Consider the following 21347-nt stretch of genomic DNA (forward strand, 5'->3'; position numbering starts at 1 on the left):
TACGCACAGATGTAGCAAATCAATAATAACATGCTTCATTACAGACAATGAAACTGCTACAGCTTCATAGGGGGTATTTCCTAAGCAGAAACCCAGCTCTGAATACACCCACTCTGTAAAAAAAGTACTTTTCTCGGAAAATTGATCAATCAGATTTTCTCCCTTAAGAACCTTGAAAAACATAAAATGGCCTATATAGACTGTAAACATTATCTAAGCCTTTTTCATACTCTTTTTGAACATGTGGAGGTAGTGTCTGAGACATAATTGACAACAGCATTGACATAACCTAAAACAAGAACAAGATTAACTTAGAGCCTGGTAGAGGTTCCATATATACTGCATGTAATTACTTCACTTAAATTACAGTACTTGCTGCAAAATTCGAATTAATCAGTAAGATCTAAAGAAAGATGTAAAAGGGAAGTCCATATCCAATTGTGCACACAAACAATCAGTGATTCATTTGTTACAAAAAAATAAGTGCCCGGGCCCTCATCAGGAGGCCATTGCAGCTTGCCCCGCCCATTGCCTCTGCCGGCGCTGCCAGTGACCGTACCAACACAACTACTAACCATTACACTCCTACAAGCGTGACAATTCAGACTATTCCAGTCTCTCAAAGTTATAAGAATTGCTTGGACTGCAGGTATTAGTCATTTCTAACGTGTATTGAATTAATATAGAACTATTGTTATGCTCATCCCTAAATTAGACAAATAGTGCCATCATGAGGCAGACTTCCATAGGTGCCGGTGTAGACACCTAAGTGTGGTGTCATGCACCAGAAACCACCGGCTCAAATTAAACACTGCAAACAATGACTTCCGCAAAAATATGAAATTTGCACTTAAGGGTGGTAAGGGAGGGCTGTGTCTTGGCTCCATTCTTTTGCTCAATTTACACAAACGGAATAGAAAAGGCGCTTATGACTGCAACTCTGGATGTCCCCATGGTGGATTCCTGTCCAGTGCCCATCTTGGCTTACGCTGACAACGCTGTACTCATTGCCTGAACAGGGAGAGGCCTCCAGACTCTCATTTCAGCCTATGTGCCCTTTATGGCCTCATTAGACCTCCAAGTAAATCAAACCAAGTCCTTTGTAATTGCGGCAGGGACAGGAAGACATGATAAAATACCCAGTTTTTGCATGGACACGTGGAAAATTGGGATAGTGGACTCCTTCTCTTACGTGGGGGTTCTTCTTGACAAAAATCAGACGTGGCAACAATTAGTGAAGGGAAGAGCGTTGGGTCTTGAGAGAAGTCTTGCTGCAATTAAAGCTTTCTCACAGAATTGGTCTCTAAGCCATTAAACCCAATTAAGAAGATCAACCACGCCAAAGCAAAAGCTGCAGCGACTTATGGGGCAGTGGTTTGGGGCATGGCCCCCATTGATTCCGTACAAGCTATTGAAAATACGTTTTTTAAGTCTTCAGTGTCCCTCCCTCAATCCTACTCGAATTATATTGTTCACATTGAGCTGGATCTACCTTACATTACCGACTCGATCAAGCTGGCTCCCATTCTCCTCTGGCGCTCTATGTGGAACCGGGACACTCTGACGTTAACACAAAATATCATCAAAGATTGGTTAAAATTAGAGAACCGTGGCAAAATTAAATGGCTAATTTATGTAGAGCAGCAACTGACAAATATGGGTCAAATAGCATTATTTAAAGATTCTCTATCCTGTAAAAAAAATATACAGGGGGAAATTGGTGGATATTTTTATTAAGAGGGCCATTATTTTAGAGCACAGCTCAACTATACCAAACAGTAGGTCCTCACCTATCAACTGGTTCCCTCCCTGGTAGACGGTGGTTATTCATATTTAGTGGATATCCTGTTTACGCAACATAAGTTTATCTTAATTCGTTTGAACCTTCTCCCGTTAATGTTGGGTTTCCCGTCAGAAAGGTTTAAACACTGATTTACCACACTGCCCTTGTGACGGGAAGTCACCTCAGTCTGATTTACATTTAACGTTTTTTGGTGGTTTTTATAAAGAAGAACGTATGAAATATATTGTCCCGGTTTTAAAACAGCTTAATCTGCCACAGTGTCGAGTAGCATTATACTTTTTAAAGTCATTACCCGATCCTTTAGTTTGCTACGCAGTGGCACGCTACTGGTGCGCGTGCATGGGCAAGAGGAAACCCCTCAATCTGGATTTTAGATGATGAATTTTATATATTTAAATAACATGCATTTTATCCCAAAAAAGTATATGCTCTAATGTATTCATTACTGTCTATTCTAGGACACTTAAAATGTTTACTGTTCTGATAAATTGAGGACGATTTTAGAAATAAATTGCTGTTTATATTACTGGTTTGATTTAAATTGTTCTCATTGTACTTTTATGATCTTAATTGTAAGATGGAATAAAGTTTTGTACAGTTAAAAAAAAGTTACATATTAATAAGTGGAAACACATATCAGCTGAAAAATGTGGCTTCTATAGGCTTATTTTGCCTATAACCGTGGATTGTAGCATATAGTACATCAGTGTAAGACAAGTTCAATTAGGCAAAGAGAAAACATAAACAAAAACAGATTCATACTAGTAGGTATTAATGTTGAACCATTGGCTACTGCATACTTAAGACGCGGAGAAAGCATGTGTAGGGTTGTTTGCAATTTTATAAAATGGAGAGAATTTTCAGATTTTGTACAAAGAACCAGAAGTGTATGTTATGCTCGATGGTGTGATCTCTGATTTTTTTGGGGCCATTCCTGCATTTATTGTTCAAAATACTAGAGAGACTACTCCCTGCAGCAACATTACGCAACAGTGACATATAAATTATACATTATTCTGTGAAGATTTTAAAGTAGACATGTTTACAGATCATATTATCATATTTCAATTTAACCATGAGCAAACTATGCTTGATAAAAATGTTTTGTGAAGCTCTTAGTGTTTGAAATTAACTGGGACAGTATTGAGCATATAGACTGGTCAAATGTGAGCTATATGAAAACACTTTGTAAACTGACCCACTAAATGGACACCGGGCCCCATATTACCTAAAGTGCCCTGAGAGAGCAGAAAGCATGTGCCATCGATGTCATTTAGGGGGTCGCAGCTGCAATTCCTGGTTTGCCCCTTGCAATCCCTGGCTCTGCCTTTGCGACCCCTGGATCAGAGGTGGCAAAATGAATGCTTGGAACACAGTGACAGCTCGTCCTTATGAAAGTGGGTTTGGGCTCCACTCTTCTTGTCTTCTCTCATTTTTTCATTACAGTAATAGTGAATAAAAATAGGTTTTTCACTATTAGTGTAAAATATGACCTTCCCTGAGCTGAGGAAAGTAAAATATATTTTTAAGAATGTATGTTGTTTGCATGCTCGCAGGTGAGAGCGGGTTTATGTGAGAGAGTGTGTATGTCTAAATGTGGGTGTAAGCGTAAGCATGTGCGTGTGAGTGAAAGTGAAGGTCAAAAGTATGTGATGTCATTTCCAATTCCCCAAGCATCTTAAGGAATTTACGTCTATGACATGCACTCCCAGGGTGTTTGGCATTAGAGAAGGGACCACAGGTGCTTGCACAGTACCTTCTATAATACAGATAGCACCAGCACACACGTTGTGCAGGCGCTCCCCTCATACAAATGAGGGAAAACTTTTTTCCTCTGCACCTCTGCCGTATCATTTGTGTGAGTACAGAGGCAAAGAGGCCATCAAGATGTGCAGTGACTATGTACCACAGATAGATGTAGCAAGTCAGTGTACTCACTGAGGGCAACTGCTGTTAGGGAGTAACCCAGGTCCCATTGACCTTCTGCCATACGCATACAAAAGGCAACATCTCTCGCTGCACCTATGCAGGGAGATCTCTGTTCTCCTTTTAAGTGCAGACCAGGTTCGGTCTGAACCCTGGAAGATGGAGCTGCTGCTTCGAACAACATGTCTGCCTTTCAAAAATGTGCTGTCCCAGGGCAGCTTTGAGTTTGCGTCTGCCAAAAGGGCAGACCATTTTATGCAATAGAGTTCACTGTCCCTTTTTGCGCTTGGCACACCCAGCACAAACAGGGACAGTACACCCTATCTATGATAAGCTCCCTGATGAATGTTTGTAAACAAAAGGTGATGGAAAGAATGCTTGCAATAAGTCTAACCACTGGCAATTGTTGTAAATTTCCAACCCTTACTCCTTTTGCCACCATGACACCTCAATTAGGACCCAGTCATATTCAAATAAATCTTGACCCCACTAAAATAGGGACAGTCTAGTCCGAACTGCCAGGCTAGGTCCTTCTTAAATTATCATCAAAATGTGATGATGATCTGTATGATAATTGAGTTCTGTTAAATATGTTGTAGCAAGTATTTCAGATACTCTAATTTTAATGCTTTTACTTATGGTAGTAATCAAATGTACTCCTTAAAAAGCTTTTATAAAAATAAGCACCTGACGACAGCAATGCAAGAAGGATGATGGCAATTCTCAGACATGCTTAAATAAGTAAAACCCAGCATTGTAGACATGGGATCAGGAAGCCAGTAAAGAAAATGCATACAAAAAGTATGAATTAAAAAAAGGCAAACACAAAAAGAGTGTGAGAAGTTCAGCAACTTTGGGTGGACCAATGGGTAGTTTGGGGAAGACGTTTTAGTGATGATAAGCAAATGTGATCTAGTGGTGTGAATGTTTGCATTGTCTAGATGCAGTCTGTAGTATTCAGGTGATATTTCTGATGACACTCAAATGGATTTCAGCCTGGAGGCTCTGTGTCAGATCCTGTGAAGGCTTTCGGTGAGGCGCTGCATGGCGCGGATTTGAGGGGCTCTGATTTGCTGTGTGTTGCCCTGTGTCCCATCCATGGAGGCTATCAGTTGGGAGTTGTAAAAAATGACTCTGCGGGGGTCTGTGTCACTCAGCGTTGGATCTGGTTATACCTCTGGGGAGGTGCGCAAAGCTGCGTGACCGTTTGTCGGTTCTTGTGAAACCTTCAGTTAGCAGGGAGAATACACTCTGACTCCAGTCAAGGGTCCAGAACCTTAAGGACACCACTTGAGTGTCAGGACTACCTCCCACAGAGGCAAGCAGAAGGGCTTAGATCAGGTCAAGTTGGATCTTGCCAGCTAGATTGAAAAGAAGGCCTCTGGAACTTGCTGTGTCCATGTAGTTCACACAGGAGGTCAGCCAACTGACCCTTGGATTCACTTATGTGGTACTGGGTTCAAGGCAAGCAGATTCAGTCTTCCTTCAGGTGTCAGACAGCAGGGCAGTCCTTCTTTTGAGTACTCACAGCTCCAGGAGTGTTCTGATTTCAGTTTCTCTAAAACTGGTTCTGCACAGTTCCTCCCTTTCCTTAGTTTTGGCTCCAGCCTGTGCAGGGGAAACAAAGGCAGGGACAGGCCTGGTGTCAGGTTCTTGTGTGTGGCCACTGCAGGACCCTTTGAAGTATCCACAGTTCTGGGGCACAGCTCCTCCTCAGCCATCCTGTCAGGAAGACCTTCACATGTCCACACCCAGGCCTTTGCTCACTGTCTGGGAGGAATACACATCATACCACAGGAGAACCATTAACAGTCAGGCGATCCCTGGACACTGACGGAAAGGCACAATTGGCTTACGCAGGAAAATGCCAACTTTCTAAAACTGACATTTTAAAAATAGTGATTTAAGATCTGACAACCATTAGCTTGGATTTTAAATTCCTAGTCCAGTAAGACCTTCAATTATTTTTCTATCTAGTCCCAAACTGAAGTTATGTATTATAAGGAGCTATAGTGTAGCCTAGTGCCTTTCTATGGAAAAGCCAGCTTTGCTGCAGTGAGAAACGACCTTGTCATTTTTTCACTACCAGGACATGTATAACCATAAATATAAATGTTCTACTTATTAAATACCATGCACCCTCCCCTGTGGGCTTTCACAGCCTACATTAACAGTGCCTCATATGTAGTAAAAATTAAGGTATAAGGCTGGCAAAAGCTTTATTTTGCCATGTCGAAATGGCAGTTTGAAACTGCAGTGGCAGGCCTGAGACCTGTTTTACAGTGCTACTTTAGCGAGTGGCTCAATGAGTGTTGCAGCCCACTAGTATTGCCTGATATATCGGCCATGGGTACGAGTAGTATCAGATACTAGAGACTTAGGGCTCGATTACGATGTCGGTAGGATAGCATTCCGACCAAATAGGTCTCTGAATGGTTTCTGACCAAATCAGATTTGGGGAAGCCGACCGACTGATTACGATGGTTCCGGATACCATTTGTTCAGACTCCCATTGACTTCAATAGGAGCCTGTGTTCTGACTGAATACACAGGCTCCCATTACAGAAAGGCGTGGGTGGGGAAAATTGTGCATCCTGTGGAGGGCACCCCTTTGTTCCTGCCACATTGTGCATGGTCTTGGGGGGGGTCCCTTGGGTACCCCCACAGGACCCATTTGGAAGTCTCTGGGTGAAGGGGGGCCTCCTAAAGTCCCCCAAAGTCAGATTCCATCAGCCGAACCATGTCAGACAAATGGATTCCGAAAGGCTGTCCAAATCCGACATTGTAATTGCCTGGTCGGAAACAAGGTCCATAGGCCTGTACGAGTCAGCTCCGAATGACTCAGTTCCTCTGAATGCCACTGGGAACCGACTCAGAAAGTCAGAACGCTTTCCAAACATCATAACTAGTCGTTCGGAAAGCTTTCCGAACATCATAATTGTTCATTTGGAAAGCTTTCCGAATCGGTCGGAAAGACAGGTTCGAAACGGATTTGGCAGACCCTAAGCCGATTTGGATCCTTTCTGAACGACATCGTAATCGACCCCTTGAAAGTAAATTAAATATGCCAATTAAGTATATGCCAACTTAACCATGTTCGTAAGGGAGAGCACAAGAACTTTGCCTGTGGTCAGCGACAGAAGTCAAACATCTGCAAGAATACCGTGATTATAAACATATGCTATTTTTCTTACATTTGTAACAAAGCAGTCCTTATAACAATTTTATTTACAACTGACGACAGCATAGCACTTGCACAGAAACAGTGACCATCAGTGTACTAACCACAGCATACAGTATTTCATATTTCATGGGATTTGTTGAGATAGTCTCCTGATGTTGGCGTCACAATACTGTGCATATAATGACCTCTACGAGAAATTGCGTTGTTTGTTGACTGGGGTGTGTGCCCTGGTCAAGCAACAGCCACAATTACTTCCAGGATGAACCACAAAAAGTCACATAGTTAACCTGTGCTTAAACCTGGGTAGCTTGGCACACAAGCAGTCAGACTTAGCTTAGAGGCACTGTGTAAAGTATTTATTCAGCACACAAATAGTAATAAAGTAAAAACACAGCACAGGTGAAACCAGAGATATCGATTTTTTAAGTTTTAGGTGAAAATGGCACCAAAAGCACAAAATGTCAATAGGGATGTCTGGTCGCATCGCATCAGGACAAAGTCAAAAGTTCAGGCCGACCACAATAGAGTGCGGGATTTCTAAAGAAACCAGGCTTGGCCCACTGAGTAAAAGTACCTTAGTTTGGGATGCATCGAGTATCCTGTTGACTGTGAAAATGTGGGGCACAGACAAGTCAAAATGTAAGCTCCAGCCCGCACAGCAGTGGCGATGCGTCAGCTCCGATGAGCTCAGGTGCTTTGATGAAGAGTTCTCGTCATCTTCGTGGAGGCTACCATCGACAACAATGTGAGGGCCTGTCACTGGGGAGAAGCATTGCACAGTGGTGGTTCTACAGACTCCAATCCACGCAGCGGTGGTGATTAACCCTGGGCGTAGTTCACGAAGTCGCACTACGCGAAGCTACGCAAAGCTACGCGTAGCACTTCGCGAACTGCGTAGTACCCTGTTCGTAATGTGCAAGATGCCGTTTTCAATGATTGCACAGTGCAGACAAGCATCCGGTACTGTGCAATCATCAATCATGCATAGTGCGAACTGTAGTTTTCTGCCGCTCGAGTAGATTTTTACTCTAGGGGCAACTTTCTCAACGCGGACTGGTAGTTTCTCATCGTGAGCGGTCGCGAGCATACGCGACCACTCGCAATGAGAAACCTGACCTCCCCGCGTTGAGAATCTCGCCGGGATGTTTATTTTCCACGCTCGCGATCGGCAACTTGAGGACCGCAAGCAAGCAAATAATGACCGCTACGCATGTTTGCACTGTGCTACGTGCAATTCGCGTAGTGCGAAGTAGCGCAAACTTCGCAAACTACGTGTGCGTAGCGTAGTGCTTTGCCCAGGCTTAGTGGTGATGCGTTGGTTCCAATCTGCGCAATAGCCACTATGTATCAGTGCTGACCCATGCTGTGGTGATGACGCACCAATTCTTTTTTTAGTTCAAAGTATTTTATTAAACTTTTACAGACAGAGGAAGACAGTGGTAAACGAAATAAATACACAGTCGGAAAGGATGGACACATCATAGGGAGGGGGCTGTAGGCTGTGCACAAGATGGTGGTTCAGTGGATATTCTGCATAAATTGAGTGATCAGTATAATGCATTGAATATAAAGCATAGACACGTAATTCTAGCACATATAGGATGCATATCCTGACAGTATAACCCGATCTTATATTACATATGGTCTTAGGTGTAGAATCATGTATACCAATTGTATACCATGCTTACCTAACAGCAGCGTTATACTTTTGAAAATTAGGGATGTGTAGAATAAAAATAGGCAGAAGTATACACCATGTCAACTATGACCCTACGGAATGCACAGGGGTGAATAAAAAGGATTTGTCTCGCAAGTATGCGGGGGTGTGTTAGTGATAGAGTTTGTGTGGTCTAGTGACAAGGAGCATTGAGATGTACTGAAGGAGAAAACACATCATAAGGAGATATTGAGGAGGAGCAGAAGCCATAAAATGGTTCATGGCGGTTTGTAAGTAAAGCCCCTTGTATCTAGTGTCTGCCAGACTGAGTGTCGTGAGGTCCTCCATGGGGAAATTTTGGAGAGCAATGTTGTCAGCACCCCTCAGAAAAGAGAGCCATTCCTGCAATTTGGCGAAGGAGACTGCTATGAAGTTTTTCCAGTTGGAATGGATTAGTTTGCAAGCTAGAGAAAGCATTAAATCCAGGAGGAACCGGTCATTGTCGCTTCTGAGTTGTGGATCCAAAGGGCCCAGTAAGACGTATGAGAACTCTCTTATGAGGAGAATTTTTTATGTGTAAGCGATGTAATCAAAAACCTTAGTCCTATAGCTTTGAAGGTGTGGCCAGCTGAATAGCGTGTGTTCAAGGGAGCCCTCATTTTTGTCGCAGGTGGGGTTTTTAGTAAGACCGACCATGAAGAGTTTTGCGGTAGTCCAGTAAGTCCTGTTAATTAGCATCAATTTAGTTTGTGATAATATTGGTGAGATTTTATGTGAAAAGGGGATTTGTTAATGGCAGGCCAGTTGAAGGCAATGTTATCTTGGTAGGTTCGGATTCCCATTTCTGTTGGTTACGAGATAAAGATTTGCTTTGGTTTGGATCGGCATGAGGATTTTATATATGTGTGACACTTGGTGTGACACTAGGTGTCCTACCTTGGATAGGTGACACAAGAGAGCAGCGAAAGAGGGGCGGGTTTTGTAAGCCCTACTTTAAAAAGAAGGAAGTTAGTAAGATTGAACCGGTTTTGTACGGTTGAAAATGGCAGTAGGGAGGCGTTTTTGAAGACGTCTTGCACTAGGTTAATGACTTTGCATGACCAGTCTGGCCAGTAGAATGAGGAACCATCAATTTTGAGTACTTGATTATACCATAGTGAAGATAAGTGGGTACGTTTTATTTTGATCTCGAGTTGAGAATCTAGATGTAGGATGGCTCTTTTGGTGTTCTATATGATGTTTCTAGAGTGTGGTAGGTGGGAGGTATCCATCGTAGCTATTGCGATGGGTGGGATGTTCTGTATGAGGGACTTTTCTATCAACATCCAGGTTGGAATGTATGATGGATTGTCAGTAAACCAGTTTGTGTCCTGTTTGCAGAGAAAGGCCGTTTGATAGTTTCTGAAAATGGGTAGGGAGATGCCCCCTTTGTTTTTGACTAGTTTGAGCTTTTTCATAGAGATTCTGGGCTTCTTTCCCTGCCATAGGAATTTGCTGAAAGTTTTATCCGTGTTTTCTAGGAATTCTTCTGATAGGATCATGGGTAGCATACGGATGAGATAATTGACGAGAGGAGTTAGCATCATTTTTAGGGTCTCTGCTCTACCCCACCATGACAAAAATTTTGAAGACCAGGTATCTAGGAGAGAGTCTATTTTGTTGGCTAGTATTGTTTCGTCAGTATTTAGGGTAGGGGTGAGATTATTTGTGAATTCAACACCTAGATACTTGATAGCCCCCGGTTGCCAGGCTGGTCCTCCTGAGCCTAGAATACTTTTATCACTGTAACGGCTGAGAAATTGTACTTCAAATTTATCTTTGTTAAGGGAATAGCCGGAAATTTCTGAGAAGTGGTGTATGGTATTCATGAGTGCTAGGATTGCAGATGAGGCTTCTTGAGAGACAATTAATAAGTCTTCTGCGTAAGCGGTGAGTTTAACTTTGCAGTCACCAAAAGAGATGCCAGTAGTGTTTTATTTTCCCTAATAAATTGGAGGAAACGTTCCAAAGCAAGGAGAAATAGGTGGGGGTGACAGGGGACAGCCCTGTTGTGTTCCCTGGTTTAGGTTAAAGGAGGGGGAATTTATGCCACCAGCTCTGACTCAAGCGGTAGGATTGTGGTGGAGGGCCACTATCATTTTGATCAGATTCTCCTCCATGTTAAATTTTTCTTGCACGGCCTTTAGGTATCTCCAATCCACCTTATCAAAGGTTTTTTCCGCGTCCAGTGTGATGGACACCGTGGGGGAGTCAATGAGTATGACATAATAGGCACGTGTTGTTACTAGAGAGCCTGTGTTTTAAGAAACTGACCTGAGATAGATGTATCAGTTTTGAGATGTGCTGTTGTATTCTATATGACAGGATTGATGCATACATTTTTCAATCCAGGTTTATTAGTAATATAGGCCTGTAGTTTTTGGGAAGGAGGGGATCCTTACCTTCTTTGGGAATGATAATTATGGTTGCTTTCACTGGAGTGCCAGTGACTTGGCCAGTTTCTGAGAAGTGGGTAAATAGCTTCAATAGTGGTGACAGAAAAGACGGAGAGAATGTTTTGAAGACTTTTGCGTTGAACCCGTCAGGGCCTGGATTCAATTTGTTGATTACTAGTAATATCTCATTTTTTGTGATCGGGCCATTTATTCATGAGCTCTCTTGGGCTGTTAGGTTAGGGAGAGTAATATTGTTTAGGTAGTCTTGACATTTTGTATATTTTACATTAGTATTTAGCTCGTATAAATCCTTCTAGAAGCCCATGAAAGTGTCTGCTATTTTTTGTGGGTTAGTGACAATGTTTCCTGTTTTTTCCTTGATGGTGCTAATGGCGAATTTCTGCATTTTAAATTTTAGATAGGAAGCAAGGGAGTTGCCTGCCCTCTTAGACTTGCATAGTTTGATGCTCTTTTGTTTGTTGATCTATATCCCCGCCCTGGTACTAATGATTTTGTTATATTCATATTTCCTGTTAAGGATTTTAGTAAGAGTTTCACCCTCTTTGTTGGTGATAAGTAATTTCTCTAGGTCTTCAATTTCTTTCTCTAGTTTCAATAAGTTAGAGTTTGTTATTTTGTTAATTTCTGATCTAATCCTAATTATTTCCCCTCTTATTATTGTTTTAGGGCCTCCCACCGTGTTAGGTCCGATGTCTCGCCTGTCTTGTTTTCCTCTAGGAAGTTAAGAATCGCCTTTTTAATTACCTGGATGTTGTCCTGATGCACTAGTATCTCATCATTGAACACCAATTCAATTGTTTTTTCTGAGGTGCGGGGTCAGAAATAGACAGTGTGATGCATGAGTGGTCTGAGATCACCCTGGGTTCGATAGAAGTCTGATCTACCTTACAAAGAGTATTGTTGGTATCAGAATATAGTCTATACATGAGTACATCTTGTGGGGAAAGAAGTAACATGTATAATCCCTTTCTGTTGGATTTTGGTTTCTCAAAGCGTTGGACAGATTACATTTCGAGCAAATTTTCTTTAGGATTTTATGTGATTTAATTGGGGCACATGGAAATCTGGAATTTTTGTCTAGGCGTGGGTCTATAGGTAGGTTGAAGTCAGCTGCTAGGATAATGGTGGCTGTGTCTGGGATTTTTTCTAGTTGTGAGTAAAGATCGTCCCAGAAGGATGGGTCGTCCTTAGTAGGTGCGTAAATATTAGCTACATAAAATTCAGTCTTGTCTTTAGTAAGCTTTGAGATGATCCACCTGCCCTGTGAATTTGTGGATTTCGAGAGTAAATTGATTCTAGATTTTCTGGAAACAAGTGTTAGTATTCCGTTTTTCTTCCCCACTGCAGCTGAGTAGACATAATCCGAAGAGTGACTGCCAGCGAAACTCTCGGATAGTGAGTTATCCAATTTTGTTTCTTGTAGGAGAATTATATCTCCTTTGAGTCTATGTAGATATTCGACAATCTTTCTCCTCTTTACCAGGCTTGGACGCAGAGGAAGATGGCTGTGTGACTGCTCAGCTCCGCTCCGGAGGAACAAACTCCTCTCATTTTCACCAGTACTAGTGGGCCGTAGAAAGTTGTAAAGGTGCTCCAACAACCAGGAGTGCTGCGAGGCACCTTCTGACCCAGCCACAATTCAGGTCCTTGAGAACACACGGAGGTACACGGGGGATTTCGTAACAGCCTATGCTGATCGGAGGTAGGGCGAATGCGTATGCAACATACTACAGAAACACAGAGGGAATACTAATTTTGCCCAAATCCTGCCAAAATACAACGGTCCCCCTAAGTGGCGCTCAAATAATGCCTGTGGAATAATACAGTAATGCCTGTTGAATCTCACTGTTGATTTACCGTTGGCTCGATTGGCTTGCGCGCAAAGCTGTGCACGAAATGGCGGCCGAAATGGTATTGAGCTCGTAAATCACTAATCACCCGCTAATCTCCCGCTAATCACCCAGAGGTCAAGCGACTCCACAATCCTTTCATGCGGTATCATCAACGTGCATGTTAATACTAATTGTAAAGTACATGCCCGGATCGCCGGAATACTAGTTACTTCTCCGGTTGCCTGACCTTAAAATTGCGAGTGCGGCGGCATAATAGAGGCTCGTTAAGGACTTATTAAAGTTTGTTAAAGGTTGCTCTACTACTAAACAATCGATTGCACACAATGCTCACAGCGAACTGAAACCAACTGAAGTGATAGCAGTGCAATGACGGCAGCGGTGGTGGCAGCAACGCAATAACAGCGCAATAGCAGTACAATAGCGGCAATCTAAAGCTACACCAAAAGCACTAAAGGCACTAAAAGCACCGAAAGCACTAAAAGTCACCATTAACCGTTGGCTCATTGGGTCATTGGTTTGCGAAGCTGTGCAGAAAATGGTGGCCGAAGTGTTGTTGCGCTCATGATTCGCTAATCCCCCAATAATCACCTGCTGTTCGCCCGGGGTTCAAGCATTCACGGTCCTGTCATGTAGTGTCATATGGTGTCATCAACGTGCTAGTGCATGTAAAAATCTAGATGTCGAGTGCATGTCCATATCACCGGAATACTCGTTACTTCACCGGTGGCCTGACCTTAAAATGTCGCTTGCCGCGGCATATTAGAGGCTTATTAAAGGCTTATTAAAGTTTGTTTTAAAGTTTGTTAAAGGTTAATTACTCCTCCAACCATACTCACAAGCGTACTGTAACAATACTCACAAGCGAACTGAAGCAAACTAAAGCCAGATTTCAAAATTACGGCAGCGGTGGCAACGCAATAGCAGCGCAATAGCAGTGGGATAACGGGAATCTAATGTTACACTAAAGGCACCAGTTTTACAATCATGACAGCGGAGGCGGCACAATAAGGGCAAACTAAAGTGTCTTAGCCAGCTCAACCAAATAGAGTTTCACTATCAAACACAACCATTCACTGTCTCAGTAATATAAAACTGGCAAAATGGCCTTCAAAATGGCAGCAGCGATGGTGGTGGCACAATAGTATCAGCAACTAAAGTCAACTGATATCGATTAGTCAAAGTCAACTAGTATCAACTGACAAGCGACAAGAGCCAAGCGCCAGCACCAAGCATCAAGTCCCATACGCCAAGAGCCAACTACCAAGAGAACCAAGTGCAAGGTGTGAAGAGCCAAGAACAAAGAGACGTGTGCGTCAAGTCACAAGCGGCGAGAGCCATATGCCAAAAAGCCATACACCAGAACTCGCCAAGTGCGGAGTTCAAAGAACCAAGAGCCAAAAAGCCATAGACAAGCTGCGAGAGCCAAGAGCCAAAAAGGCAAAGAGCCAAAAAGCCATGCACTGGGACTCACCATGTGGGGAGTACCAAGACCCAAAAAGCCATACACCGGGCCTCGCCAAGTGCAGAGTGAGAAGAACCAAAAGCAGTAAGCGGCAAGAATGAAGCACCAAATCTCATGCACCAAGGGCGAAGTGTCAAGCGCTAGGTAACAGAGTCCAAGTGCCAAACGTCAATAGCCAAGAACCAACGGCCAAGAACCAAGAGAGCCAAGAGAGCAAAGAACAAAGAGCCAAGAGAGCCATGAGAGTCAAGTAAGTCAAGGGAGTCAAGTAAGTCAAATAAGTCAAGTAAGTCAACTAAGTCAAGAGAGTCAAGGGATTCAAGAGTCAAGAGAGTCAAGAGTCAAGAGAGTCAAGAAAGTCAAGTGACTCAAGTAAGTCAAGAGTCGACATCCTAGTGTCACCCGGAGACCCACCGAGAGTCCTTAGTTGTCACCAACTTAGAACCACTTACCGTTCTGGCAGGGCAGCGAGATAATCCACAGGCTATATAGGCTTGCCAAAATGACGGACAAAGAAAGCAAACAATCTCTATAAAGAGTGAAAGCCGACCCACCGCACCAGGACTCACCAACAAAAGGGAAACAGGACATTAACGCAACAATGGAAATGATCCTCAAGAAATTAACAGATGTACACGATCTGGCCAAGTCCACAAAAACAAACACTCACCTCATGCAGAACAAAATTGCAGCCATCCGCCAAGACATGAAGGAAACAAGCACCAGACTTACAGAGGCAGAAAACAGAATTAGTCAACAAGAAGACAACGGTAATACAATAAAGAAATCCATTCAAATACTCAATGTTGCCTCCCGCTCCTTTGCAAAAGAACTATCGGAATTGGAAGATCGAAACAGATGTGGCAACCTACGTATTTTCGGCCTATCTGAGGGAGAAGAGAACTCTGACCACTCCTGCATTGTCTCCCTAGAGAAATGGTTCACCCAGGCCACCAACATAATATTCGATAAAGAACTGGAATTTGACAAGGCCCACAGAGTCCCGACTCGGATATCTCATAGCTCCAAAGCTCCCAGACCTATAGTTTGCAAACCCCTAAGGTACCAGCATGTAGAGTTGATTCTGAACCACATGAGGAAACATAATCACATACTATGGAAAGGCACAAAAATCTTTATCTCACAGGACTACTCAAAACTAACTGTGGACACTAGCAAGGGGTTTCTATACCTTCGTCCTAAAATGAAATCAGCTGGTCTACAGGCTTCGTTCATCACCCCGGCAAAATTCAGAATCTTCTCACATGGCATCCCTCACATTTTCACGGACCCAGGTTCGCTTAACAAATTTCTAGATGAAAAGGCCGATACACGAATGGATACTTCTGCACCCAAGACTTGTCCACCACTTCCACTTAAGAGAAATATAACTCTGTTTACTGATGCTCTAAATGTAGACCAGTCCAGCACTATGTCCTATGTTTAACAAAATATGCACTAAATATGTTTAAACTATGTTTAAAATATGTTTGACGAAATATGCACTACCAAGGCTACACATTCTCTCACGTTCTGCTCATACTTACACACACAAATGCCTCGATCAGCGCTTTCTTCTTATTACAGGTAGCCCACCCTTAACTTTGTCTACTTCTTATGTCTACACTCACTGTCTACTCAGTGGACAACAACCATGCTAAATTCTAAAATGCTAACACAATGGGCTTACACAATTACATGACCACACAACTGTAAACTGTGCGTGCTATACACACACTCAGATGCCATGCATCCGCAGACATCGGATGCATCCACCTACTCCTTTTTGTCCAGCCAACCACACTAAATCCTAAATGCTCACACAATGGGCTTACGCAATCTTACGATCGCACATTTATACGATCATACATTTATATATGCATCCACCTATTCCCTTTTCTCAGGTTAGCACCCACACACTACGCAGACCTCGGTACCCAACCAGACACTAACTCACTGCTACCATCAACACCACCAGGGCCCATAATCTCAACAACACTGTATGCTGTGATGTGCCTTAGACCCTCATCATCATTGTCTCATTTCACAATGTTAACAATGTTAGGCTCTAGATCTATTTTCATTGGGGGACGTTTCACCCCAAGATACTGTGGTTCTTAATATCTGTTCCCCCGGAGGAGCGACCTTATACTTATCGCTACGCCTGTTGGAGACTATGAAGGGTGGGAGGGTGGGGTTGGGGTATTAAGGGATGGGTTCTCTACTTGTTATTCTGATGTTCTCCTACCTATTGTTTTACACCTTGTTTTTTGTCTCACAAGTCTCACATGTCTCATACCAACCTAACATACACAAGTGGAAGTGTTCAATTCTGATGTGGCCTCGCTTTGCTCAACCTCATCCAAAGGTGACACTGATCCGCACCACCCTATTATGACACATCATAAGGCAGGTCTGAACCAAAGTATTAAAGTAGTCTCCCAAAATGTAAAAGGCCTAAACCACCCGGTAAAGATGATGCACCAGTTCTGATTCATGCAACAGCGATGATGCGTCAGTGCCGAACTACACAGTGGTGATGATACACTGGCCTGGACCTCCGCAGCAATGGCAATGAGTTGGTTCTGCTGGAGCAGCATCTTGGGCGCACTTCCAAAAGTCCTGGACTGGTGTAGCACCATTTGGCAGGGATGACTCACAGATGGTAGAGTCCAGGCACAGAAGAGGATAGTTGTAAATGTTTTATGTCCCCCAGACTTCAGATATGGAGGCCAGACAACTAGCCCTTGGAGTCACTCTGGGTTCTGGGGACAAGTGATGCAGGTCCAGCCCTTCTCACCAAGGCAAGGAAGGCATCAGGCAGCAGGTCAGCACAGCAAGGCAGCTGTTCTTCCAGAGCAGCAGTCCAGCTGAGTGGCAGTCCTTCAGCAGCACAGCAGTCCTTCTTCCTGGTAGAGTATCCACAGTTCCAGAGGTGTACTGAAGCGGTGGGATCTGTGGTCCAGCTCTTATATCCAGGGGTGCCTTTGAAGTAGGAGAGACTTCAAAGACAGGTACTTGAAGTACACAGAGGTCCTCTCTTCCTGCCCTGGCTCCAGACTCACTACAGGGGAGTATGCAGTCTCATGTGGGGACTGGATAAAGCCTATTCAGGTTTAGGGGAGGCAGTGCCCAACTCCTCCCTCCCATCCAGCCAGGATGGCCTATCAAGTCATAGCTATGCTCCATGGTGTGTGGCTGTCTAGACGGAATACACACAGCCCAACCGGCACCCAATCTAGACATGCATTCAGAGACGGCCTTCAGGCAAACAGGGCTAAGAGTAGGTAAATGCCAACTTTCTAAAAGTGGCATTTTCAAAATTGTAATTATAAATTTGACTTTGCTATTAAAGAGGATCCATAGGCACCTAACATGTCAGATCTAGCTTCTCACAATTTGGAATTACAGTTTATCAAATGTAATAAAGAATCCCCAATTCCATCCTATGGGAGGGCTAGGCCTATCAGTAGTGAAAAGCGAGTTTGGGATTTTTTTACTACCAGGACAAGTAACATTTTAAAGTACATGTCCTATCTTTGAATTACACAGCACTCTGTCCTATGGGCTACCTAGGGCATACCTTGGGGGTGACTTACATGTAATAAAAGGGCAGTTTAAAGCTTGGAAAGGGGTTTTAGATGCCAAGTCGACAAGGCAATGTAACACTGCATTCAGGTTGCAATGGCATGCCTGGGACATGTTTTAGAGGGCTACGTAAGTGGGTGACACAATACGTGCTGCATGCCCACTTGTAGTATTTAATTTACACTCCCTGGGTATATGTTATACCACTCTGCAAGGGACTTACAAGTCAACTAAATATGCCAATCAGATGTAAGACAACTATACTATGTTTTAAAGAGAAAGCACATGCATGTTAGCACTGTTCGGCAGTGGAAAAGTGCACAGAGTCCTAAGGCCAAAAAAAACTAACTCAACAAAAAGGGGAGAAGGAAGACAAAAAGTATGGGGGTGATCCTGCAGAAAGGGCCATTTTCCAACAACATATCTGATGGCAAACAGAGAAAAGCAGAACAACACCAAACATGCAATAGGTTCCAAACATTGACTTAAGAAAACATGCAATATTTACCACCCCCTAGGGCTAACAAGTTGCAAAACATAAAAATACTCCCTACTATGAAAACCCTTCATGCTATGTTCAAAGTTCCGGAATTTTAGAAGCACAGATTGACATTAGCAAGAGATGAAGGAGAGGACAGAGGAGCACCAGGAAAAGAGAAACACTTTGAACAACATGAAACAGAAGCATCTGAGTTATACAGATTTAGCATGGTTTTGTGTATAAAAGCACACATGCTGCCCATGTGAAGAATCATTTCCATGCCATGGGCAAATTATCTAATGTCATAAGGTCCGCAGGTGGAATACACATCTCTATCTGTTCAACAGTAGAAATTACATATTTATTCAAAAAGAACTGCACATCAGTCCTTGAACATCCATTTCTTGTGAAATGAAAATCACATCATCTCTGATCAAAGCATAGTCCTGAGCACAGTCAGTATTGAAGCATATTTTCAGGATGCAGAAGTCCAGAATCGAAAGGTTAGTTTAAAAGCAGATGAACATGCCTAATTGAACATTACTATCATTTACTATAATAATTTAGGGTTGCTTTTTATAAAACACAAGTGCATCACCTTATAACCACTTCAAAGCACTCCAATACCCAGCTATGTTCTTTGCACCTCTTATGAAAGGAACTATTAATGGTAGGATTCTGTGAGGGGTACTAGTCAAGATTAAGTTGCCATTGAGAACGTTGTGGTGATATGCAGGGAGAAATATTGGCTGTAAGTCATGTTAATGGCGGTAAAGTTTTCCTGATAAAGGTTGGCAGTTTGCGCCCAGACTAGAGGTAATATGGGTCGCCCTTATTTATTTGGTCTCTCTGATCCAGGTTAGGAAAGGAACATTAAATGAAAGCCATATGTAGCTAAAGAGAAATACGGCAGGTTTTCAGGGTTCTCTTGTTTGTCTGTGTTCCCCCATATATATCACCGCTGGAAAAATATTACCATTTACTTAATTTGCAGAAACATCCCCAATACGTGTGAATTTGCAGCTAGAATTGTGTGAAATGGGCTTAGAATATGAAGAATTCCCTCCCTTGAGTACTTGATCATGAGGAGGGTGTTGACAATACCATTAAAAAAAGGTTAAGAGAATGAAACAATAAACTTCATGTCAGAAATTGGGTTTCTGGTTGGCATATGTATGCACCCTGTTCAAGCAGGAACCACAATCCTAGGTAAGTCAGATTCACACCATAAATTAACCTGCACTCACACTCTGGTGGCTTTGCACAGTTGGCAGGCTTAACTTAAGAGGCAATGTTTCAAGATTTGTGCAACACTTCAAACAGTAGCACAGGGAAAACACCACAAAAACTCCACACCTGTTAAGAAAAATAGATTTTAATTTTATAAATAAAACAAGACCACAATGAAAAAAATCACAATTTAAAATGTTTACGATTACGATTAAAAGTAAAAATAGTGCACAGAAGCAACAAGCACCTATGGGGTTATCTGGTTGCGCTGGACTAGGGTAATCTCAAGAATTAAGGTCAACCAAAATGGAGTGCGGGCCACATACAGGAACCAGGTAAGTCCCACTGAACAAAAGTACCTTTATACTGGTCACAACAGCTGGATGCGGGGTGCAGCCGAGAGATGCGTTGGTGCCGATCCCTTAGTTCAGGTGATGCATTGATTTTCTCCATGCATCAATGGCGATGCACTGGTTCCAAAGATCAAGAGCCGGGTCAGACATGCATTGGTTCCAAAGCTGATGCTCCAGGTTTCATCCACGCAGTCAAGGGGATGCATTGATCGTCTCTCCTGCAGTGGCGGTGGTGCAGTGGTTCCGATGCATCAGTTCCAAAGGCAATTTGCTGGTTCCAAGTGCACTGTGCCAGGTCTGTTCCTGTAAAAGCAGCAGTCTATCAGTTCTGCTCATGCAGCTGAGAGTGTTTTGGTTCCACCGGAACAAAGAGCAGGATCCACTTCCAATGGACCAGGAGCAGGGGGTAAGACTTTGATATCCCTGAGTCTTAAAACAGGAGGCAAGCCAGCATGCCCCTGGAGATCATTCTGGGTTCAAGTAAGTAGTCCAGTTCTTCCTCAGTAGGGCAGACGGTAGCAGGCAGCAGGCAGCAGGAAGCAGAGCAGAAAAGTCGTTCTTTCAGAGCAGCAGTCACAGAGAGTGACAGTCCTTGCAGTAGCACAACAGTCTTTCCTCCTGACAGAGTTCTTCACAGGTCCAGTGATATCTGATTTGGTGGGGATTAGAGACTCAGTACCCATACCCAGTTGTATTGTTGAATTGGGAGTGACTTCAATGAGGGGCTTTGAAGTGCACAGCGGTCCTCCCTCCCTGCTCTGGCTCCAGACTCACTCCAGAGGGGTATGCAGCCCTTTGTGTGGGGACAGGACGCAACCTATTCGGGTGCAAATGTCAGTTTCTCCCTCCCGTCCTGCCCTAGGATGGCTACTCAGTCGCACCTAAGCTCCCTTTGTGTGTGGCTGTAAAGAGGGAATTCTCAAAGTCCAGCTGTCACCCATCCCAAATGTGTATTAGAGGCAGGCCTCAGGCACATAGGGCTAAGAGCAGAAAAATTTCATTTTTCTAAAAGGGGTAACAGACAATGACTCAACAGGTAATACTTTGAAGACAATTACTAAAATGTAAAATAAATTACTAGAGGAAGAAAAGAAAACGGAAACACCAAAGTTGAATAATGTGGCAAGGGTGTGCAATGGCTATACCAGCAGGGTGGGATCCTGAGATAACAAGGATACCCAGTCATTGACTCATCTGCAGAGCATCTGCCTGCCCATTAGCATGCCTCCCCTGTGAGGCTCACTTCGTGATATGACTGTACACACACCACGATTTTGACTGATTGAATTCCCATCTCCTCATACTTTATTTATTACTACTCTGTGATTGCTTTCTTCCCGCTCCACTGGGCAT

The sequence above is a fragment of the Triturus cristatus genome, chromosome 8, assembly GCF_964204655.1.
Source record: "Triturus cristatus chromosome 8, aTriCri1.1, whole genome shotgun sequence".
In the NCBI taxonomy this organism is placed as follows: Eukaryota; Metazoa; Chordata; class Amphibia; order Caudata; family Salamandridae; genus Triturus; species Triturus cristatus.